Source organism: Monodelphis domestica, chromosome 6, assembly GCF_027887165.1.
Source record: "Monodelphis domestica isolate mMonDom1 chromosome 6, mMonDom1.pri, whole genome shotgun sequence".
Taxonomy (NCBI): Eukaryota; Metazoa; Chordata; class Mammalia; order Didelphimorphia; family Didelphidae; genus Monodelphis; species Monodelphis domestica.
The window spans coordinates 153,042,457-153,068,240 of NC_077232.1; the positions used below are offsets into that span (position 1 = coordinate 153,042,457).

The 25,784-nt window shown below is 35.7% G+C and overlaps 1 long non-coding RNA gene and 1 pseudogene across 1 annotated transcript in view; both read left to right on the forward strand.

Annotated features, from left to right (window-relative positions):
• The first annotated feature begins 857 nt into the window (after positions 1-857).
• Positions 858-1,247, forward strand: LOC100618825 (40S ribosomal protein S24-like; annotated as a pseudogene).
• A 23,429-nt stretch (positions 1,248-24,676) lies between these two features.
• The window catches only part of LOC103100678 (uncharacterized), a 34,300-nt gene continuing 33,192 nt past the window's right edge, over positions 24,677-25,784 (forward strand). The window contains exon 1 of the long non-coding RNA XR_008912882.1: positions 24,677-24,753. This is a non-coding gene — a long non-coding RNA (uncharacterized LOC103100678). The remainder of the gene's footprint in view (positions 24,754-25,784) is intronic.

The window sequence follows — 25,784 nt, forward strand, 5'->3', positions numbered from 1 at the left end:
ATTGCTTCTTTCTGCATCTTGAGTCCATCATTTCTTTGGAAGATAGAATGCTTCATCTTGTATCCTTTGTTATTGTTGTTAGTTATTTCACTGATCAGAATTAGCTCTTTATAATTTTGTTTTAATAAGAAATTTTAAACATTTAAATTAATAAAATATTTTAAAAGGCTAAAAAAAAAATAGAACAGATATTCCTGATGAAATGACCAAAGCTAAAATAGACAATTTGAAGAGAGAATTTGACACTGAAGAAAGACATAAAAAATAAACAAAACAAAACCCCTCAAGTTAATCAGTAGGAATAAAACAATCATGTCCCTGGTGTGGGAAGGTGATAACTATAATACTCAAGATTTCTATGGTACAAGAGATTCCTACAGTATGTAGTATATTTAAAGTAACCAAGGGAAACAAAGAGGTTAAACTAATTATATAACCTGCATAGGAAAGTGATAAATAGAATAATTAAGATACTTATGGCACAAGAGATATTTAAGATATTTTAAGATGATAATGGAAAACAATGGGGTTAAACTGATTGCTAATAAGGATAATAACTAAGATGCTTAACATATCTATTATACTTCAAGGATCTAAGAAAAGTAGTTAGTATATTTAAGGATTTGAAGATATTTAAGAACTTCATCATTATTAGGGCAATGAATAGGAAAACATGTCAAAAGAGAATAGAGAGTAAATTGAATATGATGTGATGAAATAAAAAAAATCAAGTGATAAGAACGAAGACTACACTGAGTAAAAGAGGAAAAGAAAGTTTGGAGTGAATTATCTCACATGAGGAGGCATGTACAGTGGGTTTTTTTCCCCTCCTGATGCTCAAGGACCTGACTGCCACCATGAATGACATTGTAACCATCAAAACAAGGAAGTTTAGGAAAAATACAGTCTTTTTTAATGTAAATAAATGGTCATTGATCTTCTAATACCCAAGACTGAAATTTGAGAAAAACTGGCCAAGATGTACAAAACAACTGCAGATGTTATTTTTGTCTTTGGATTCAGAACCTATTTTGGTGTGGAAAAACAACAGACTTTGGCATGATCTATGATTCCCTTGACTATACAAAAAAAAAAAAAGTGAACCAAAGCACAGACTTGCAAGGCACAGCTTGTATGAGAAGAAAAAGACATCAAAAAGTCAGTGAAAGGAGCACAAGAACAGAATGAAGACAGTCAGGGGTACTGCAAAGGCAAACATTGATGCTTGCAAAAAAGGTTCGTGTTAGAGAAAGATGTATATTCATTCATTCAAGATTCAATGTCCTCAGCCACTCTGCAATTGCTCCACAGCTCCTGGGACCACACTGCATCAACAATATAGCTTTAATTCTATGGTCCTATGAAAATCAATATCTCAAAGATTTAATTCAGTTCAAGTCAATAAATATTAAAGACTCAGTATGATCAGGGGGAAAAAAGAATCAATATAGTAGAAGGAGGTTTGGCATAAATTGGGAATAGCAAATCAACTTAGGTATAGAAATCCATCTTATCCAATAGAGAAGTAAGAAAAGGATAGGGAATCATAAAAAAAAAGTTGTAGGACAGAAAAATGGAGGGAGAATATGGGGAGGTAGATAAATAGAAACAAAACCATTTGTGAAAAGGGAAAAGCTAAAAGGAGAGAAAAAGATAGACAGAGAAAATATGATGGAGAGAAACACACAGATAATAATCACAACTGTGAATGTGAATAGAATGAACTTACCCATAAAATGGAAGAGAATTATACAGTGGATTAAAAGACAGAATTCCATAATATATTGTTTACAAAATAAACGCATCATTTTTTAAAAAAGGAGATACATATATAGTAAAAGTAAAGGACGGGAGGAAAATCTATGCTTTAGCTAAAATTTTAAAAAAGCAGGGGTAACAACTATGATCTCAATCAAAACAAAAGTGAAAATTAATTTAAGAGATAAAGAAGGAAATTACATAAACAAAACCATATATGAGGGAGTAATATCAGTACTTCACATATATGTGCCAAATGTCATAGTATTTAAATTCCCAATGGATAAATTACATGATATAAAGAGGAAAGAAGCAATAAAACTTTATTAGTAGGCATCACTGCCCTTCCCCTCTCAGATTAGATAAATCAAACAAAAAAATAATTAAAAAGAATTTAAATAGGTGAACAAAATTTTAGAAAAGTTAGACTTGATAGGCCTTGGGGGGGGGGATTTTGGGAATAGAAAGGCATATACCATTTTTTTTTTCAAGAGTACATAAAACCTTCACAACTTGAGCATATCATAAGATATAAAAGTCTCAAACCAAATGCAAAAGAGCAGAAATATTAAATACATCCTTTTCAGACTGTAATGCTATAAAAATTACATTGAACAAATAGATCTGGAGGGAAAAAAGAATAGAAATTAATCAGAAATAAAATAACTGTATCTTAAATAATGAGTGAAAAAAAAATCATAAAAATAATCAATAATTTCATTAAACAAATTTGTAGTAAGGAGGCAAAATACCCAAAGTTTGTGGATGCAGCCAAAACAGTACTTGGGGGACAATTTATATCTCTAAATGTTCGCATCAATGAAATAGAGAAAGAGCAAAGCAATGAATTAGGTATGCAACTAAAAAAAAAAACAACCTAGAAAAATAATGAATCAAAAATCTCTAAACAGCAACTTAGAAATTCTGAAATGATAGTAAAAATTAATAAAATCTAAAGTAAAAAAGTCATTCAGCTAATCAATAATAAAAGGAGTTGTTTTGTTTTGTTTTTGAGGGCAATAAAATAGATAAATTTGGTTAGTATGATTAAAAAAAAAACAAGAAAACCAAATGATCTGAATTAAAAATAAAAAGTACAAAATTACAACCAGTGAAGAAAAAATTACAGCAATTATTAGGAGTTATTTTGATCAATTATATTCTAGTAAATCTGATAACCCAAGGAAAAAAGTGATTTTTTTCATTTATTCATTTAAAATATTTTCCTTGGTTACATGATTCATGATTTTCCCCACCCCTTTTCTCTCCCCTCTCCCTGAGCTGACAAGTAATTCCACTGGGTTATACATGTATCATTGTTCCAAATCTATTTCCATATTTTTAATAGATCTTTTAGTAATCTTTTAAATACAAAACCCCAATCATATCCCCATCAAACCACATGATCAATCATATGTTTTCCTGCTGCATTTCTACTCCCACAGTTCTTTTCTCTGGATGTGGAGAGCATTCTTTCTCATAAGTTCCTTGTTGTTGTCCTGGTCATTGCATTGCCACTAGTAGAAAAGTCTATTACATTTGATTGTCCCACAATTTTTCAGTCTCAGTATGCAATGTTCTCCTGGTTCTGCTCCTTTCACACCACACCAATTCCTGGAGGACTTTCCAGTTAACATAGAAATCCTCCAGTTCATCATTCTTTTTAGCACAATAGTATTCCATCACCGTCAGATACCACAATTTGTTCAGCCATTCCCCAATCAACTCCCTCATTTTCCAATTTTTTTGCCACCACAAAGAGCACAGCTATAATTATTTTTATACAAGTCTTTTTCCTCATTATCTCTTTAGGGCACAAAACTAGCAGTGCTATATGGTTGGATCAAAGGATAGGCATTCTTTTAAAGCCCTTTGGGCAAAATTCCAAATTGTCCTCCAGAATGGCTGGATTAATTCACAACTCCACCAGCAGTGTATTAGTGTCCCAATTTTGCCACATCCTCTCCAAAATTTATCACACTTCTTCACTGCCATATTGGCCAATTTGCTATCTATGAGGTGGTACTTCAGAATTGTTTTGATTCACATTCCTCTAATCAGGAGGAATTTAGAACACTTTTTCATGTGATTACTGATAGTTTTGATATCTTCATCTGAGAACTGCCTATTCATATCCCTTGACCATTTGTCAATTGGGGAAGAAATAAATGAATTTTTAAAGAAAAACGAATTGTCTGTATATTAACAAAAAAGGAACTAGAGGGGGCAGCTGGGTAGCTCAGTGGATTGAGAGCCAGGCCTAGAGATGGGAGGTCCTAGGTTCAAATCTGGCCTCAGACACTTCCCAGCTGTGTGACCCTGGGCAAGTCACTTGACCCCCATTGCCTAGCCCTTACCACTCTTCTGCCTTGGAGCCAATACACAGTATTGACTCCAAGACGGAAGGTAAGGGTTTAAAAAAAAAAAAGAAAAGAAAAGGAACTAGAATACTTAAGCTTATCTGAGAAAAACAAAATTGGACAAGTTATCAATGAATCCCTTAAGAAAAAAGCCCTAAATCCAGATGGAATCACAAGTGAATTTTACCAAACATTTATAGACCAATTAATTACTCTACTATCTAAATAATTTGGAAAAAATAGCTGATGAAGGATCTCTACAAAATTCCTTTTATGACATAAATATTATTGTGATACTTAAAATAGGAATAATAAAAACAGAGAAAGAAAACTATAGACTAATATTCCTAACAATGTTGGTATAAACATTGTAAATAAAATCATAGGAAAGAAATTACAGCAATGTATCACAGAGATCATGCACTATGACCAGGTGGGTTCCATACCAGAAAAACAGTGATTGTTCAATATAAGGACAATTATTAGCATAATTTACCATATTGATAGCAAAACCAACAGAAATCATATGATTATTTCAAAAGACAGAAAAAGCTTTAGACAAAATACAGCCATTCCTTTTAAAGACCCTAGAAGACATTGGAATAAATGGAACACTATTCAAAATGATAGCATATATCTAAAACCATTCATAAACATCTATTATGGGAATAAGCTAGAAGCCTTCCCAACAAGATCAGGAGTGAAATGAGGGCACACATAATTACCATTGCTATTTAATATTTTTTAAAAAAATTAAAAGGAGAAAGGAAGGAAGGAAGGAAGGAAGAAAGGAAGGAAGAAAGGAAGAAAGAAAAGAATGAAGGAAGAAAAGAAGAATGAAGGAAGAAAAAGAAAGGAAGGAAGGAAGGAAGGAAGGAAGGAAGGAAGGAAGGAAGGAACAAAGAGAAGAATTATTTATGGATATTCTTAATAAATGGCTGAACAAATTGTGGTATATGATGGTGATGGAATACTATTAGCTATAAGGAATGATGAACAGAATGATTTTCAGAAAGAGCTTGAAAGACCTCTTCATGGACTAATGTAGAGGCAAATAAGCAGAACAAGAACAACATTGTACACAGTAACAGCAATATTGTAGAATGATCAATTTGATAGACTTAGCTATTATCATTAATACAATGATTCAGGACAATTCTGAAGGGCTTATGAGAAAGAATGCTATCCATCTTTACAGAAAGAACTGTTAGAGTCAGAATGTGGAAAGAAGCATACAATATTTCAGTTGTTTATTTGGGTTTATATTTGGGGGTTTTGGTTTCATAAGAATCCTCAATCATGAAAAGGAACAACATATGATCTTATGGTTCAATGAGTATGTGATTGAGAATTTTGACTTTAAATAATCACTCTATTGCAGATATTAATCATATGGACATAGGTTTTGAACAATGAAACATGTATAACTCAGCAAAATTGCTCATCAGCTCAGGGAGGGGATAGGGAAGAAGGGAGGGAAAGAACATGAACCATGTAACCATGGAAAAATATTTTTAATTAACTAATTAAAAATAAAAGGGTAAAAAAGTGCATTCTCTTTGATCCAGAAACACCACTACTAGGTTTGTACCGTAAAGAAGTAATAATGAAAAATGTTTGTACAAAAATATTCATAGTCTCATTCTTTGTAGTGGCAAAAAAATGGAAAATGAGAGAGTGTCCCTCAATTGGGGAATGGCTGAACAAATTGTGGTATATGATGGTGATGGAATACTATTGCAGGATAAGGAATGATAAACTGCCTAATTTCCATAAGAGCTGGAAAAAACCTTCAAGAAATGATGCAGAACAAAATGAGCAGAATCAGGAGAACATTGTACACAGAAACAGAAACATTATGGGACAGTCATATGTAATTGACTTTGCTACTAATAGCAATGCAATGATCCAGGACAATCCCGAGGGACTTATGAGAAAAATTACTATCCACTTCCAGAGAAAGAACTGTGAGAGAAGGAATGCAGAAGGAAAATATTTGATTCATCACTTGTTTATATTCATATAGAATGTGGAGTTTTGGTTTTTAAAAGATTATTACAAAAATGAATAATATAGAAATAGATATTGAGTGATAATACATGTATAACCCAGTGGAACTGTTTGTCAGCTTTGGGAGGGAAGAGGGAAAGAGGGAGGGAAAGAACATGAATCATGTAACTATGGGAAAATATTTAAATAAAAAGGAAAAAAAAAGAAAATGAACAATATGGGAAAAAATAACTCTGAGGTACCATCTCTCACTTATCAGAAATGGAAAATCCTAGAAAGGATAGTGGAAAATAGGTCCAATGATGGATTTTTGATGCAGTATTGAAATTGTTCAAACATCATGAAGGACAATTTGGAACTATGCCCAGAGGACTATAAAACCATGCATATATCCACTAGGTCCATACACCAAAGAGCTTAAAGAAAAAGGAAAGTGACTTATGTAATTATATACATATATATAGATATATTGTATATTTACATATATATAGAGGGGGGGAGCCTTTTGTCATTGAAAAATATTGACAATCATTTGACCAATGGCTGAATGTGATTTGGAATATAATTTGGATGGAGTAATATTTTACTATAAGACATTATAAAGGAGTGGTTTCAGAAAAAAATACAATTCAAGACCTTTATGAACTGATGCAAAGTCAAGTAAGAATAAATAGGAGATTCCTGTGCACAGTAATAGCAATCTTGTGCTGGTGGTCAATTGTGCAAGACTTGGCTACTCTGATCAAAACAATGATCCAAGACAATCCAAAGGATTCATGGTGAGAAAACACTGTCCTTCTCTAGAGAGTGAACTCATTAACATGGAATTTTAAATTGAAGTAAATATTTCTTGCTTTTTTTTCTTCTTTATGGTTAGTATGGAAATATGTTTTGCAAGATTTCACATGTATAATCACTATCATTTTGCTTTCCATCTTAATGATTGGAGGAATGGTGATGAAGAAAGAGAGAAAGTACTACTCAAAATTTAAAAAATGCTAAAACAAATTAGGAGGGGACAAAACCAAATACACACACATGCACACATACAAGACAAATTTATACACAACCCAGTTAACATGCAGCTTAAGAATATTAAGATGGCTAATAGAAATATAAACTACCCAATGAAAACTCCAATGCAGTATTAGTGAAACACTGGCTTAATATTCCAGGGTAGCTCTATAAAGATTAATACTTCCTTGTCAAAGACAGAGAGGTAATGATAGATATTAACCCATATGACAAACCATCCAAAATGGGTGGGACATGCAAATCAAAACAACACTGAGGTACCACCTCAAACCTAGAAGTTTGGCCAATTAGATAGTGAAGAAAGATAATAAATGGTGGAGGGGTTGTAGCAAAATCAGGACACTAATGCACTGCTCATGGAGTTGTGGATTAATCCAGCATTCTGGAAGGCAATTTGGAACTATGCCCAATGGGCGCTAAAAGACTGTCTGCCCTTTGATCTATCCATGTGACTGCTGGGTTTATATCCCAAAGAGACAATAAGGAAAATACTTGTAAAAAATTATGTATAGCTATGCTCTTTGTGGTAGGAAAAAAATTGGAAAATGAAGGGCTGTCTCTTGACTGGGAAATGGCTGAACAAATTATGGTATATGACGATGATGGAATATTATTACTGTGCTGTAAGGAATGATGATTGGGAAGATTTCCATATGGATTGGGATAATCTCAGTGAGCTGATGCAGAGACGAAGGAGCAGAACCAGGAGAACATTGTATACAGAAAGTAAAACATTGTGGAAAAATCCAATGTAATGGCTGTTGCTGCTAGTAGCAATGCAGTAAGCCAGGACCCTGCTGAAGGACTTATGGGAAAGAACTCTAACCACATTGAGAGAAAGAACTATGGGAGTAGAAATGCAAAAGAAAGATATTACATCACTTATCACATGCTCTATACAAAATATGAATAATATGGAAATAGGTATCAAGTGAAAACATTTGTACAATCCATTGGAATTGCTTGTTGGCTCTGGGAGGAGGGAGGGAAAGCAAATAAATCATGGAAACATGGAAAAATAATTAAAAATAAAAATTAATTTAAAAAATTAATACTGGGACTGAAAGCAGGAGGTTTTTAAATTTTTTAATTGAAAGATTAATAGGAAAAATATGTGGAACAAACATCACTTCAGAAAAAAAAAAGAGTAAAGAATTGAAATAGCATGTATCTATACATGCCACTCAACTTGGTTTACTATTGCAGATTCAACCAAAATATCACAGTGGAGGTAATAAAATGGTTAAGATAAAATAGTTGAAACAAAAGGTCCTTTATTTGTGGCATCCACATAAATGTAATCCCACAATATACTGACAAAAATATCATAGAATTTCTAAGCAATACCTATGTATTTAGAGGGGGAAACTGGTTTATGATAGTAATATAATCCATTGCTAAATGAAATAATAGTTATGTCATCCTTGCCTAGGCATTGCATGGTATAGATTTTATAAAGGAATATTAGAAAATATATAGTGATATAATTTATATATATTATATACATATATTATATATAAAATATAAAAAATAAAAAAACAATAGTGATATAATAAATATCACTATAACTGGCAAAAAATAGCACCAAATGAATATCTAGAAACACAGTCATGTATCAAGAATTCTAAACCAGAACTCTCTATCAATTAAAACATTAGGCATACAACAATAACAGCATAGCAATTTGTCCCAAGATTGTTTGTATTTAAATGCCATAAAATATCATGATGATAAAATAATAATAAATGATTATCCCTATAAGCTCTTTAAAGTTTAAAAATTGATAAATTCTTTTTCATTTAATAAACACTTATTAAGTAACTAGTATGTGCCAGACATTACTTAGAGTACTGTTGTTTCTTGTTCTTTACTTGCCTCTGTATATGGGAGACTTTTTTCCCCCATCTTTCATTCCCTCTTTCCAAACTCTGCAGTAATAAATTCTCTTCTAAAGACAGTAGTACTTGGGTGAGTGAATAATTCATCAAGTGTGTAAATAGAATTACATCAAACCAATACAAGAAAATCTCTCTAGGTAGTCTCTGAGATAATTATCATTACTATTTAAGTTTTTGCAATGAATTTCACAGTGCTTACCGTGACTCTCAGTGTTTCCAGACAGTCTTTATAATCATTGGTGATTCAAAACTCAAGATCCATAACATCATTGAATTTAAAAAGGAGGGATACAACAGGAGAAGGAAAGGGGAAGGGGAAAAGAGAGAGAAGGAGGAAAGAAGATCAATTTATATGTTAGCTATTTGGATCAATCAATAGGGTAATTAGGTGAAACAGTGGATAGAGTGCCATCTTCCTGAGTTCAAATCCAGCCTCAGATACTTATGAGCTGCGTGCTCCTGAGCAAGTCACTTAATTCTATTTGCCCGTTTCCTCATCTGTGAAAACTGAACTCAAGGAAATACCCCTATTCAAGCATATTTGCCAAGAAAACCCCCCAAAAGGCCATGAAGAGATATTCATGACTGAAAAATGACTAAAACAGAATAGCTAAATAGATAGCTAGACAGATGTACATAGATATAGATATATACATATATTTAGTTAAAATATGTAATCTACACTGCAGAAATATATATAACTTTTTATACACCTTGCCTTAAAAGTCTTTCATTAAAAGGAAACACATATTATGATCACCTCAATTTATCCGTTCCAGTTTTAAGCACAGCTCTAACCCCAGTGCCCGTTTAATTTGATTTTGAGGTTGGGATAAAATGAAGCATTTGTGAAATCATTGAACAAAGAAGGTTTACTTTATCCAAACGTAAAAATAATTTAAAAAAAAAAGCAAGGATACAATGGCACTTAGCTTCTTTGAATGTGGCCTTTCCCATATCCATTTGAAAATGTCTTGGGTTAGTATTTTATCAGTGCATAGTGACTTATGTGATCTTAGGGAACTACAAGTTTGGGAGATGCAGAGTACATGAGTTTGAGGCCCCAATGTCAGGAAAGGAAGTTGGAGTCATTCAGATTCTATAAGGTTGGAAAGAAGACATGGAAAAATCCTGGTGCTAGCACATACCACACCTTCCTGGCAAGATCCAAAGGATCATCTAGAGGAACTTTCATCATTTAAATAAAAGGGAACTCACTCAATTATGGATAATATTAAAGGAGGAAAAAAGGCACTAGGGAAATAAAAATAAGAAACACAACAACAAAAACGTAGGAAGGACAAAAGCCAGAAATCATAAGCAACTGAATTCTCAAGGGTCAGTATGTCTTAATTCTTAAGCTAGTTTTTGAAAAAAGGAAATCTAAACTAATCAACTGACTTCCTCAGAATCTATGCCAAGGGGTATGAGTAGGGCAAAAGAGAGAGTTGTTGTGACTCAGAGAAATATATACCACTCTTGACTTCATTACTAAGTGCTTGCCCTGAACATCCCAAGACATTTCTGATTGGCAGTCACTGAGGAGGTGGACCAAGAGACCTCATCTCCCCCGCCTTACTTCATCTTGGGAAGAGATACATCTTTACTATGATCTGGAAGATGCCAAGACATTCTGCCAAATGGCTGGGTCAGCAGGGCTGCTTACCATACTTTTAATCAGGGTTCATCATTCTTCCCAACATGGCAGCTATAGCTTGTTATTTTAATTTTTCAAATGGGTCAAGTGGCTGCTCAGCAGAATCCTATCCTCCACAATCTTATTATCTTTCTAGAATCTAAATAAAAGAAGGGAGATCCCAACCCAGCTCCCTAGCCTAGGGGAAAAACTGTAACTCCAGGCTAGAATCAGATGGTTTTTCAGGGAGGAGTAAAGAGAAATTTATTTCACAATATATCTCAATTCAATATTAATTTTTCACACATTCCTTTTCAGTTTGGAAAGAGTAAGTATCAAAGTGCCATTGTCTCACTCATATATGATGGTGATGGCACATCTTTGAAGTTCCCACTTTGTCTCCTAAAACAAAATAGTGATGAGCCAGAGTAGTAGCTACGACATTGGAACCAGAGCAAAGATGTTATATTTTGTGTTTAGCCACAGATTCCGTCTCCTAATATAACTTGGTGATGAGAAGCAATAACACCTCTGGCATCATCAACAGTTCTTCCTGCATTAGAATTATATGTAGTAAAGTGAAAGAATAGGAAAGAATATAGTTTAGTTTTATGTGCTTCTTTAGAACCAAATGGAACCATCAGTTCACCAAGAATAATAGGATTCCTCAAGGGCCAGTTACTTATAAGAGGGAACCCACCAGACCAGGGGAGAGGCAGAGTGCCAGGGTTTAGGCTAGAGGCCTCATTCCCTGACTTAGTCAATACCTGTTTGAGAAATACCAGAGAAACTCAGGCAAATATGATTTCTAAAGTATTATTTTGATTTTAGCAATAGAAGCCTCTTGTTCTCTACCCATTTTTTTCTAGCGAAACTATCTTGTATCACCCAATCCATAATGAACAACTTTGGACAAAGGGTGATTTTTATAACCTTGTGTGATCTGTTCACAACTAGTACCCAGTAAGAGTTAAATAACTGCATTTCAAAAGCAGTATAATGGTTGTGGCTGCTCTGGGGAACTTGGAGCTCCAAAAACCCAACATTGTTTTATTCTAACCACTTTGGTTTATACCAAAGGCTCTGATTCTGATCTTTGTGGATAGAGATCTTTGGAAACATAGGCTTTACAAGGGCCATCAGGGTCCAAAAAGAAAGACTGCTTTATAGCTTGTTTTACATATTCTAGGACTGTAACCTGTTCTGGACCTCACTGGAAAGGAAGACCTGTCAGTGATTATATAAGTAGGGGCCATCAGATTATCCAGGTGGAATATAAGATTTTTTCAAAACCTAAAAAGTCCAATAAAAGTTTTGTGCTTCCTTCTTACATCATTGGGAAGCAAGTACTGGTAGCTTAGAAATCTTAGTAGCTAGAACCATATTGGCATGTGTGCCCTGGTGACATGGAGGGGGCTGTTCCATTCCCCCTCTCCATTGCACCTGAAGCCATTTTTGCTCTGCCCCTCTATCCAGCAGACCAATGCAAACACTTCCTCCCTCCACTCTCTGGAATAATGTGGGGGAGCTCACAGACATCTTGAAGGTTCAGTTTGGTCACACAATCTCTAAAAGGTTCACCAATGCTGACCTAAAATCTTCTGGACTTTCCCTGTCCATTGTATTTTCCAAAATTTGACTAAATGGCCTAAATTCACTATTTCTTAGGTTTGATTTCTCCCCTGCTCCCTTGACTTTCATATTGGCCACCATCAGATCTAGAACCTCTGCTACTTTAACTGTAAAAATTAAAATTAGATCTCAAATAAAAATATTATATTTAAGGAGGTTTATTAATGATCATTAGAAATTAAGGAATAAAGAGGATACAAAATAAAAACCAAGTGCCCATGGCTGATTAGCTATTTCAAAATCCCCACCTTACCATACCACCATGATTGCTGCATCATGCCAAAGAGGCAGAGCAGGACTAACCCTGGATATTTATTCTCTGTCGACAGGAATTACATGAGAGGAAGTCTGTGCGCTCTCGGGAAATGTAGCTCCCCTTTAGGGTAACAGATTTTCAATTATACACAACTTCATCTGGACCAATCAACATTATGCCATTAATTGTCATCATGAGGTAGTTAGATCACCAATCTAACTATGTCTCCTATATCCTTAGGAAAGGAAAACTCATTTAAATTTCTGCCCTCTATAATGTGGCAATATGAAGGAAAGTTCAGGTAGCCTTGAAGTAGGATTTAAAGATCTAATAAATTCCTTCCCAAGTGAAAACAAACTGATTCTAAAGGAACAATAGCAACAACAAAAAAATGGCAAAGTTGATACTGCCAACCCATTTATCTTAGGGTTAGTCTACATGGTTTACAACCATGACAAAATCAGGAATAGCTTTGAAGATAGGCATATCAGACTTTATGTAGCTATCTAAAGTTCACTTTAAGTTGTCAGGTCTTCCTCATAGTTAATACATAGTTATTGTAAAGGGATCTGGTATAAAGAATACACCAACCTCCTCCAACATCATCATTAGAAAAGACACGTCTTTCACTCCCCTGGGACTCATTATTATATGATGTTAAGTCTGGAAAGCTATAGTTAACACTCCAAGGCTTTCCATTTAGTTCTCTCTATAATAATATACCTAGAAGTTGCTGAAAAGATCCACACAAAAATTGAGCATATAACATTATTATTATTATTATTATTATTGTTATTGTTATAATAACTTGCCTTCTGTAACCTCCTTGAATGATCCATATGTGACAAGGGCTTTGGAGGATACTCATTTTTGAGTGACATGGAAGTGTCTTTAGTTCCCTGGTATTTAATTTCAGAATACAGTTTTATTAGCACCCTCGTGAACTACATCCTCCTGTTTTAGGGGCCATATCCAAAGCTCATTTTCAGAAATGGGATCATCATCATCTAACCACCTAGCATCTTTACCCATAATTGATGTGATTTCTCACATGAATATCTTCAGTCATATCTTCCCTATATGTGCAGACTTCATTCATTGGAATATAAGTTACTTGAGGATAGAAATTATCTTACTTTTTTTTGTTTTTACCCCCAGGTTTAGCATAGATCAGTGATGGTAAACTTATGACATATGTGCCAAAGACATTTCTCACTTCACCTGACTCTCACCCCTAGAGTTTGTTACTAGAAAGGCAGAAGGATGAACATTTTTCACATCCCTCTGCCCATCAGTCTAATGTGTAATAGTTACAGGGATTGTTGAGGATTTTGAAGAGGGACAGGAGATAAGGAAGATTTTGTAATGGGGAAATGAAGAGTTGAAGGAACAGAGGGAATATGGCTGCCAGTGAGGTAAAAGGAGATACTCCCTGCTGAAAGGCTATCTTTGAAAATTGGGTTTCCTAAAAAAATGGGCCACCTATGATAGCCTGAGGGGATGTCTTTTCTATTGATCGATGTGGAAGATATTCCAGAGCAGATAAGCACAGACTCTCCTGAGGGACAAGCTTCCCCCTGGACCAAGGTTGCCCAGCAGGGTTCCAATAAAGACCATCTATGGTTGAATGGCTGTTCTTAGGTTCAGCTCCCTCTAGGTCCCCCTGCAATGAAAGTCCTCTTATCTGACTGTGGTTATTTAAAACAAGTTTGGATTAGGAAGGTATCAGGGAAGAGGGAATCGGGATTTCCCTAGATTGGATTTGAGTCTCTCTCAGCTTTTGAGCTGAGACCAGGTCTCACAGGCTGGTGGAGGGTTTCTTTTATTCCTGTCTAAGCTAATCTGTGCTGGTTTTCTTAAGTTCAAAGCCTTTAGCAATAGACAGCAAGAGGAAGAAAAGATCCTGACTTTCAGAGCTGGTTGGGCCTGTCTCTTTGGGCTAACACCCCTAAAGACCGGCCTTACAGTTCAAACCACTCCCCTTTAATCCTTTTGTTCCATGACAGGGTCACAGGAATTCAGGTAGAGCTCACAGTTGGAAAAATCAGAGAAAGAGGCTCCTTCTAATCCAAGGGCCAGAAGAGAGAGAGTCATGAGACCAACTGTCCCTCTAAGTTCCCCTTCCCCCAACCTCATTCTTGTCAATATCTTCTCTCTAACATTCCAATTTCTGTTGGTTCCACCTGATTGGCAGAAAGTCCAAAACTTGTTTCAGTTTTCCTTTCCACAAATGGGAGCACACAGGAGGTAAGATGGCCAGCTCACAGAGCACTCAGGCCACTCCCCCCCTCCCCCCTCCCCCCCCCCCCCCCGCCCCTTAACCTGTGCTGAGGACATTTTTCACATCACCTGACCCTCTGCCTAGAAACCCAATGGGAGTGCTTCTTCCCTCCCCTGTCTGGGGTAAATTTGGTGGCTCACAGATGGCAGAGCTGGAGGGAAGTGGTGCACTTGGGTTACTCTCCTCCCCCTTTACCTGCACTGAAGACATTCCTTACTTTACCTACCCCTCCACCCAGTAGTATAATGGGAGAGCTTTCTCCCTTCCCTATGTGGGGTAAGAGGGGGGTTGGGATGGTGCTCAACACTTGGGGGGAGGTGGCATAGCACATGGTTTGGGGAGGGTGGGACATGACATGTGGTCTCTAAAAGGTTTGCCATTGGGGGCAACTGGGTGGCTCAGTGAATTGAGAGTCAGGCCTAGAGATGGGAGGTCCTTTATTCAAATCTGGCCTCAGACACTTCCTAGCTGCGTGATCCTGGGCAAGTCACTTAACCCCTAATTGCCTAGCCCTTCCTGATCTTCTGCTTTGGAACAAATACACAGTATTGATTCTAAGATTGAAGGTAAGGGCTTAAAAATAAACAAATGAATGAATGAATGAATGAATGAACAAACAAATAAAATATAAAAGTTTTGCCATCATGGGCATTGAGCCTGGAATATAATTAATACTTAATAAATGCCTTTTCAAGCATTTATTAATTCATTCAACAGGAGGGGAGTTCTAGTAGTTGGAGTATTAGAAAAGGCTTCTTGAATATTGTAGCTCCTGAATGGGTTCTTGAAGGAGATCAGAAAGTCTAAGGGGAAAAATAATTGAAGAAAAAATGCAATCCAGACATGGGTGAAAGCAGGTGAAAGGCACCTAGATTGTAGATGGAGTATTAGATGTTAGGAAATGTAAGGAAATGCCATGAGGACTGCTTTTCAGATTCCATCCTTGCTCAAGTAAACTGCCCATATCAATATCTCTCTAATCTGCTTCTACAGCCTTCAAAACTTCTTCCTCTAGATCCTTTGAAATAATCATGAGTGAATGTCATAGAACTGAAGACTGAGTCTCAGATTTTGTTTTCATTGTTTCTCTAGAAGCCTAAAATCTTTTTAAGATGGAAATTTGAACGATTAGATTAATACACTGAGGTCTTTTTAACAGGTACTTAAAGGACAAAAGTATGCCCAGAGGTGTCTGTCAAAGATATGCAATAACTGCTTTTCAAAGAAATTTCATGAAGAGTTTTACAATGAGCATGCAAAGTGTAGGGGCGATGAACAGTGTGCCAAAGTACACATTCACACAATAGGCATTAATAGTTCCTGAGGAACCATAAAGATCTATTGAGTGATAAATCCACCTTTTAAGTGTCTCACAAGCTGCCTGCTTAACTGTGGAAAATCTATGATAAACCACAGAAGAGTTCTGATCGGGCTAATAATGGGTAGTATAAAGAATATCTGGAAGCTTTTTGAGCCTAGTGAAAGGAATAGGCTGACCAGAATTCCTGAAGTGTACTTGCATCTTGATTCTCTATAGCAGTAATGGCAAACCTTTTAGAGACTGAGTGCCCAAACTGCAACCCTCATGCCACATGTGAGTTGCTGCCTTACACCAGACAGGAGAGTGAGAAAGTGCTCCCATTGGGCTGCTGGGCAGAGGGGTGGGTCATATGAGAAATGTCCTTAGGCACAGTGGAAAGAGGGAGGTGAACAGCCCAGCCCTGGGTCCTTCTGGCTTTCTAGTGATGAACTCTGGTGAGCTCTGTGCTGAGGTGAAGGCAGCCATGCCCAAGGAGAGGGCTCAGAGTGCCCTCTCTGGCATACATGCCATGGGTTCACCACCATGACTCTATTGTAATATGATTCTTTATGGACATATATATTCATATACGTTTATATGTTCATCATGAATGTCTACTGTTTAAAGAACTTTCATTCCCTTTTCATTTTAATCCATTGACATTTATTTACCAATTAAACTCACTCCTCACATTCCTTGAACCTGCATTTTTAAGGGCCAAGACACTTCTGAAACACCAAGGGATACAGCCAACATGACTGATTCTGCATATTGCATTGCATATTCAAAGTTTTCAACTCTCTGGAAAGGAAAAAGACATATTTACTTATTTGTAGTACCTCAAAAACTGAGGCTTTTTAATTATAATCATTACTATGAATGCTTTTGAGCATTATTCTTGTTTATGCTATTATGGTCATTGTATGTAGTGTTTTCTTGGCCTTCCTTTTTTCATACCACTTCATATAAATCTCAGGATTCTCTGAATTCCTCATATTCCTTATAAATAAATAAATAAATAAATATATATATATATATATATATATATATTTGGTGGGGGAGTAGTCTGGGAAAAGCTCTATAATTTCTTTAATGCAGTAAATTCTATTTATTCACTGATGTAACTCTTTAATTGCCATATCTAGAATATTTCAGAATGAGAAGTTAAGCTTTTATCTTCTTTACTCTTAACATCTGTCCTCTAACTCTTCCTTCTGTATAATTTCTTATTGTACAACAATATTCTGTTATATTCATTCTATACAATTTGGACTTTTCTTTATTTAAATATTATTTTTTGTTTTTATGTTACCTTCTTTTATAAATATATACTTTCCTCCTCTCATTACTAAGCACAGATTCCTTTGTAACAAAGATTTTTTTAAATTCAACAAAATTAATCAATATACAACCTTAGTCTTACTTCCACATTCTACTAATCTTAAATTTCTCCCTATCTACAAATTGTTTCTCTGATGCCTACAAACATACCCATGTACCCCTTCTTCCCTCTTCCCCCCAAAAAAAATCTCTCTTGAGCTATCATTCTATATTTCTCTTCCCTTCCTTGGCTAAATTCATCGAGAAAGACATTTGCAATCAGTGCTTACATTTCCTTTCTTTTCACTGGTTTCTTAACTTCCTACTTTTTGGCTTCCAAGTTTATCATTTAATTCTAACATCTTTCCAATATACCAAGACTTTCTTAACTGTCAAATTTGCATCTTTTTTGAGCATGAGCAAATGAGAGAATGGAAGTTTATCTGTCAGACATAAAGATAAGGGAAAAACTTAAGACCAAAGAAGACATACAGAAATTATGAGATATAAAATGAATAATTTTGATTATATTAAATTAAAGAGGTTTTGTACAAACAAAACCAATGCAATCAAGAATTGAAAGGAAATAACAAAATGGATGAAAATTTTACAGCAAATTTCTCTGATAAAGGTCTCATTTTTCAAATATATAAAGAACTAAGCCAAATTTATTTTTTTTATTAAAACCCTTACCTTCCATCTTGGAGCCAATACACAGTATGGCTCCAAGGCAGAAGAGTGGTAAGGGCTAGGCAATGGGGGGTCAAGTGACTTGCCCAGCATCGCACAGCTGGGAAGTGTCTGAAGCCAGATTTGAACCTAGGACCTCCTGTCTCTAGGCCTGGCTCACAATCCACTGAGCCACCCAGCTTCCCCCCCCTAAGCCAAATTTATAAGAACACAAATCATTCACAAACTGAAAAATGATAAAAGAATATGAACAATCAATTTTCAGATAATGAAATCAAAGCTCTTAATAGTCATAAAATATGTATAAAAGCACTATTGATTTGAGAAATGCAAATTATAACAACTCTGAGTTATTTATCTTATGCCTATCAGATTGGCTGATATGATAGTAAAGGAAAATGATAACTGTTGGAAAGGATGTGGCAAATGTGGAGGGGATACTAATGTTTTGCTGCTGGGCTCATGAACTGGTCAGATCATTTTGGATAATTTGGATCCATGCCAAAACTTCTATAAAACAGGGCAAACCCTTTGATTCAGTTATACCATTATTAGGTCTGTATCCCAAAGAAATAAAAATGTGAGGAAAGGGCCTTTTTTTGTACAAAAATATTTATAGTAGCCTCTTCTGGAGTGGTAGAGACATGGAAACTGAGGGAATGTTCATCATTTAGGGAATGGATGAGGAAATTGTAGTACATTATGGTGATGGAATACTATTTAAGAAATGGTGTATAGGACAATTTCAGGAAAAAAAAAAACAACTGGAAAGATCAACATGAATTAATGGAGAGTGAAATAAGCCGAACAGAGAGGACATTGTACATAGTTATAGCAATATTATACAATGATAAACTGTGAAAGACAGCTATTTTCTGCAATACAATGATCTAGGACAGTGATGGTGAACTTTTTAGAGACCAAGTACCCAAAATGCAATCCTCATGCCACATGTGAACTGCCTCCTTACCCCAGACAGGGGAGGAAGTGCTCGCATTAGGCTCGTGGGCAGAGAAGCGGATTATGTGAGAAATGTCCTGAGGTACATATGGAGGGGGGAAGGGAGCACTTCTCCTCTAGCATGGGTGCCATAGGTTTGCCAACACAGATCTAGGTCAGTTCTGAAGAATTTATAACAAAGAAGGCTATCCACATCCAGAGAAATAACTGTGGGTATCAGAATGCAAATAAAAGCATACTATTTTTTATTTTACTTTCTGTTTTTATTTGAGGGTTATGGTTTTAAATAATATTCTCTTACAATAATAACCAATGTGGGAATGTAGTTTGCATGACTATACATGTATAATGCAGATCAAATTGCTTACCATATCTGGGAGGGCAAAAGATAGGTAGGAAGGGGGACAAACAGATATTATAATTTTGGGAAACATATGTTGAAAATTATTATTACATATAATTGGGAAAATATGCTTAATTAAACAATAAAAATAAAATAAAAACCTGCATCCTTTTTGACCTGACTATAGATTTTGGTACTATTATAATTACCCTTCTTGATAGTCTTCTTTTTAGTTTGTTTGCTTTTTTTTATGACACAGATTCTCTTCTTATCCAAATATTCCTTTTCAGTCTTCTTTGCTGGATATCCAGTGTTTGTTAATGATAGCTGTCCTGTGCTCTATCCTGAGTCACATTTTTTTCTTCGTCTATTTGGTTTTGCTTGGTGATCTCATAAGCTCCTATGAATTAAATTATTGACTATGTAGATGAGATAATTTTCAGAACTTACCCTCTTTACCTTCAGTTTTGCATATCCCACTTTTTATTGGAAATTTCAAACTGGATTTCCCATAGTATTCTTAAATTCAATGAATTAAAAACTGAAATTAGCTATCCCTACCCCCTGCCCTGTACTCCAACTCTTCCATTTTCTAACTTTCTAATTACTCTCAAGGGAACCACTATTGTCGAAGTTACCTGTTATCATAACTTTTGTAATCATATTTCAGTCTTCCTTCTCTCTTACCTCCTTTATCAAATGAATTGCCAAGTTCTTTTGATTCTCCCTTCATTGCATCTCTTTATATCCTTTCTTTTCTCTTCTCACTTAGCCATGATCTAATAGAAGTTTTTATCACTTTACATCTAGACAAAATCCTATAACAGCCTCCAACTTATCTCCCTGCCTTATGTCTCTTCCACTCAATTTCATTCTCTATTTTTCAGCGATTTAAAAACTATATTTAATTTTTAAAAGAATATATACATATAGGTAAAACAATGAATTTTTTTGACAAAACAAATGAATTTTTAACAAAACAAGTGAATTTTTAACCAAACAAATGAATTTTTAACCCCCCCCCCCAATGTTCAATTTTTGTGCATCCAGGTTTTTCTCTCAGGAACTCCTGGAATGGTGTGACATCTCCATGTGGTCTCTGCAGGCATCTTCATCTGGATTCTGGGAGGCAGCAAATCTCTTTCGCTAAAATAACTTAAACTTTTTTTCATATGAAATAAAAACACATTTCCCCCTGAGGAGGATATCAAGAAAAACAAGGAAATCATACAGGGAAATATGTCTGAGGCATGAGGAATATGAATGACTGCCAGTTAAAATCATCAGAAAAATAGCACAAAAAATGCCAAATAACTATAGGATGAAATTTCTAAACATCCAATCCTAAATTTTATATGAAAAAATTCTAAATTATAAAAAACACAAAATTACAACAGGACTGTGAATAGTGCCCAATTAAAGTAATCCATATCCAATATCATACACTTACCCACTCAGCATCCAGGACCACAGTCAACTACAAGAAAGTTAGGGAAAGGGACTAGATTTTTATTCCTTGGTCTGATATATTTCTTCTTTTCTTGTTTCTTCTTTCATTGTTTCTTCTCAGGGATAGAATATGGAGACAGAAGAGCCAATTATTAGGTGCTTGATATAAATTTCACAAGGAATATGGTACAAGGAGTCCTGTATCTTAACATGTTAAGAGCCTCAACCTCGAGTCTCACACTAGGTTCAAGTCCTTTTTTTTAATTGGTATAGAAGTTTCAACAAGTCTCAGCAATCCTAGCAGGTTTCTCTATTTGAGCCTTTTGACACCGTTTGTCTTTTGCCTTTTGTCTTTTGACACCATTCAGGTTAAATATGTAGTTCTGTGGCACTGTGTAGATATCCATGCTTCTTTGGCACTGTAGATCAGGTTTGTGCTCCTTCTTTGTTCCCATTTCTTTGAATCAGACATATTGTGAACCTTAAAAATTCTCGGACCCTACTTCATAAAGTTTGGTTAAGATCATTCCCCATTTTAAACAATGAAGGAACTTAGATCAGGAATGTGAGACCTCTACTTAGATCAGGAATGTGAGAACTCTACTCCACCCTTACTTAAGCATACTTTAGGGGAAGATAAAGTTGTAAACTCTTTGCTGAACAATGAAAAGTACTTAAACCCATACTTATAATAAGGCAAAAAACTCTTAAGCTGTGTCTATTTTTAGATCTAATACAAAAGGGTGCTAAGTACCTATAAAGGTCAAGCAACTTGTGAATTTAGAAGGAGCAAAGAGGTGAGAAACTTACTCAGAGGTTTTCTGGTGTGAACTTAATCAAAAATTTAAGCCTTCTTAGGTGTGAACTAAGAATGGACTGTCCTTTGGAAAACGTCTACTGTGATTGGTAGATATGAGAACTTAGGGGAAGTGACATAGGAGAAAATTCCCTTTAAAAGGAGATGAGAAACTGAGTCTGAGGGCAGTCTCAGAAGGACTCTCTCGCTGGAGCTCCCTCTGAGGAGACTCTGTCCCTCTGGACTCTCTCTCTCGGGACTATCTCAGAAGTACTCTCTCTGGAGATGGCAGCTGGCCAAAGCTGAGCTAGTCTCTCTCTGAACACTAGAATCTTGCTTGGGACAAATCTTGTGGTGAGTGGATAAAAAACTGACTGATCTCTCTCTCTCTCTCTCTCTCTCTCTCTCTCTCTCTCTCTCTCTCTCTCTCTCTCTCTCTCTCACCTCTTCCTTAATTTTATATTAATTAAAATTTCTATAAAACTCAGCTGACTTGGGTATATTTTAATAATTGGGAATTTTCCCCTGGTGACCACATTATATATTGATTTAAAAACAAGACACTGTCTTGAAACCATAGTTTCTACAGTCACAATTTAAGGCAACCACTCTATTATCTGCCTCAGTTTATGTCTTCCATTATTTCATTTATTACAATATGCACTATGTCCCATAATATTTAAATACTAATGGTAGTTTCAGTAGACTAAGGCTTTTTGGGCAGGTGGTTACAGCTAGAACTAATGGACATAGGAAACCTATATTAGTGTAATAATATAGAATAATCTAGAATCTTTCAATTTAGATACATGACATGTGCTTGAGAAAATTTAAATTGTAGCTACAATTATTTAAAAATTTGCTAAAATTCAAATATATATATCTGCTATGATCAGTGACAATCAAAAAAAAATTCTTACAATCAATGTCATTTAAGGAGGGGTAGAATATAAAGGATCTTACCCAAGAGTATAGATGCATTTCCTCTTAACTTAGCCATGGTCTACAGTGTGAGTGCAAATGAGGTATAAAACGAATAATACATTGAAAAAAAATACAAAAATTTCCACAAAAAGGCACAAAATACAAATCAAGTCAATACGGGTTACTAATATAGTTTTTCTGCAAGGTAATATAGGTACAAAGAAAATACCAAATACAAGTTTTCCAAATACAAGTTGTTATGGACTTCCATAAAGGCACAAATCTAGGGTCAAATACAGAATGGCACAAATAAAGTAAGGGGTAGACAGGTTCTTCTAACAATTCCTGGAAGTATTCCTGTTATTCTGACAGTTGTTGTTCTTGAAATTATTGTTTCTATAGTTGTTGTTCCTGAAATCATTATTAGTATTATTATTATTCTAGTAGGTATTATTTCTGATTGCCTGGAATAGATTTGTACAATTCATTTTTATGTGGCCCTTCTTACAGAAGTGGCAGGTCAAAGATCAAAAATTAGATTCTCAGAGAAGTGCAAATTCTATTGGTGGAGTATCTTGTCCTCTTTGCTGTTTATTTTATCATATAAAGATTTCAGATCCTTTTACGTTATGTCCAATAAATCATTAGTTTCTGCTGTTTTCTCTGCATATCCTTTTGAGACATTTACAGCAGTCCTCAACTCTCTGGCCATTTTGAACAATGTGTTTTAAAATAGTCTTGGACCACTCTGCAAGAATTATTAACACATTGACACCATATTTGTCTCAATATCCTTTTTGGTAGAAAGGTCTAGATCCAGGTACCAACCTCCCAGCTCAATGAACCAATCCAAAAGTTGGGAGAGTGTTTTGTCATCATATTGTGTAAATTGGTCAAATTTTGTTCAAGTATCTGGTCTTTCAGCACATTCTCACATTGCCTTGGTAATGGATTTCCTAGTATTGTTTAATTTTAAGTATTCTGTGTAAACATTATAGTCCCAATGAGGATCTTATGATGTTATTCCTCTCACATTCTTGAAGTAATTTTTCAACATCCTTATAAGAAGGATCTATTGCAAGAAAATATCGGCCATCTTTTTCATTATAGCAATTGGTTTGTCTTCAAAGCTAGGCTAATCACTTAAATTCTTTTATATCCTTTGGTGTGAAAGGAGTTTGTTGCCTTAAGTTTACCACATCCCCAGTTCATCCTATTGTGGGCTCTTCCCTTAAGGGCAAAAGATAATCAGAGGAATAAGTCTGTGGTCTTGGTTTCTACAGGTAGGAACCATTATGGTAGGAGTACAAGGTTTTCTCGGTATTGGGATTGGTCGTGCACTGGGAGAAGAGACAAGTGAGGACGGGGCATTGGGAGAGGGAGCAGAGAAGTCAGGAGAAGGAGCAGGGGAGGGAGGGTTGGCCAGGAGGAGCACAACATGAGACAGGAGTTTCTCCATCTGAGACATATGAGAAGGGTCCATCTCTATTTCCGGAGAAATAGGATCTTCTCTCAGTAACTTGGGAACAGGTTCACAAAAATTTGAGTTAGAATTAGACAGTTCAATAGGATTCTCTTTTTTCACTGGGCCATGCAAGTAGTGTTTGAAATTTTCCAGTTGAATTTGTACTGCTGCTTGTATTTTTTATTGTATTTTCCGATTTGCAGCCTTTTGTGTCTTAATATTAAAAATTAGGAAAAGAAGCTTTCCTAGCAGCATTAGGAAAAGCAGGCAATCAGAAACCTTCAAAGTTTCCAGTTTTGCAAAAGCTAAAATGCTTTCTTGTAGGGTAACAATCGTGTTGCATTCATTTATTTAACTGTCTATTTATTTGTAATGGTGTAGTAATTGTTTTTTTGCTATATATATTTTATTGGTACTTCCCTCCAGTGGCATAAAGGCAGCCCTGCAACTCAGCAGAAAGGGGGGAAAAACTTAGAGCTCAGTGTTGGCCTCTAGTGGCAAGAAGAGCAAATTGGTAATGGGGGATGGGTGTTGGAAAGGGAATTGTGGGTAAAGGGGTGGAGTTATGGCACTGCAGGGTGGGAACCAGAATGGAGGAAGGGGGTGGAGTTAAAGCACTCTAGGGTACCTTGCTCTAAAGGTAAGTTGTTTTTTTTTAGGTTTGGGTTTACATTATTGTCTATTTAAAGGTACTTTTGTCCCAGAGGGAGAGGAGCTAGACAGTTAAAGTTGGAGGCAGTCAGGGAGATTTTTTTTTTTTTTTAAGCAGGCCGGGGTGGGCAGGACAGGGAGAGACACTTGAATTTTTTTCATTCCTGGACCCCTGCTGGGTCCTTTAGTCATAGGAGGATTAGGGTACGGCTTCTGGGCTGAGTGTAGGGGCAAAGAATACCAGGAACTCTTGTTGAGGCAGAGGAGCCTGGCAGTGGTTGAAATTGCTTAGTAGGGAAAGGGACCCCTGTTGGGCTGGGTTTTTGGGGAAGTTTTACCTAAAGACTGTGAGGCAGAGCAGCAAGCAGGTTGAGAAGACTGTAGCATCAGCTCCTTCTGTAGATGAGAATATTGGAGGGAAAAGGTAGGGAAATTGACAAGGTTTTTCTTTTTTCTTATAATGATGCTAGGGAATTAAATTAAATCAAGCCAGACTCTAGGGATAGTTAGATAGGTGTATTTGGGTCAGGAAAATAAAGGTTTGGGAAAGTTAGAGAAACTGTGATCTCCAACCCAGGGGTAAAAGCGTCTCAAGGAAAAAGACACTTCTCCAGAAAAGGGCCAAAACCCATGCTTCTCTCTACTTTTATATCTTCTCAGACACCTCCCACAAAGGAAGTGGGAGGTGTCTGAGGAAGCTGAGATAGAGAGTTCAGAGCCATTTTAAAACACACAGTTACAAGTAAAGCATTTTTTAACCTTCTTCTTTTATAATTTTTGAGTTTCAAATTTCCTTCTTCCTATCCTACTGGATGAGGCAAGCCCTTTGATATAGATTATATCTGTGTAGTAACACACACAAAAAAATCCATATTAGCCATGTTGCAAAAGAGAAAACATTTAAGAAGTAGATTTTTAAAAGAAAAAATGAAACTAAAAAAGTATCATTGAATCTGCTTTCATATTTAGTCATTCTTTTTCAAGAAGTGGATATAATTTTTCATTATATGTCTTTTAGAA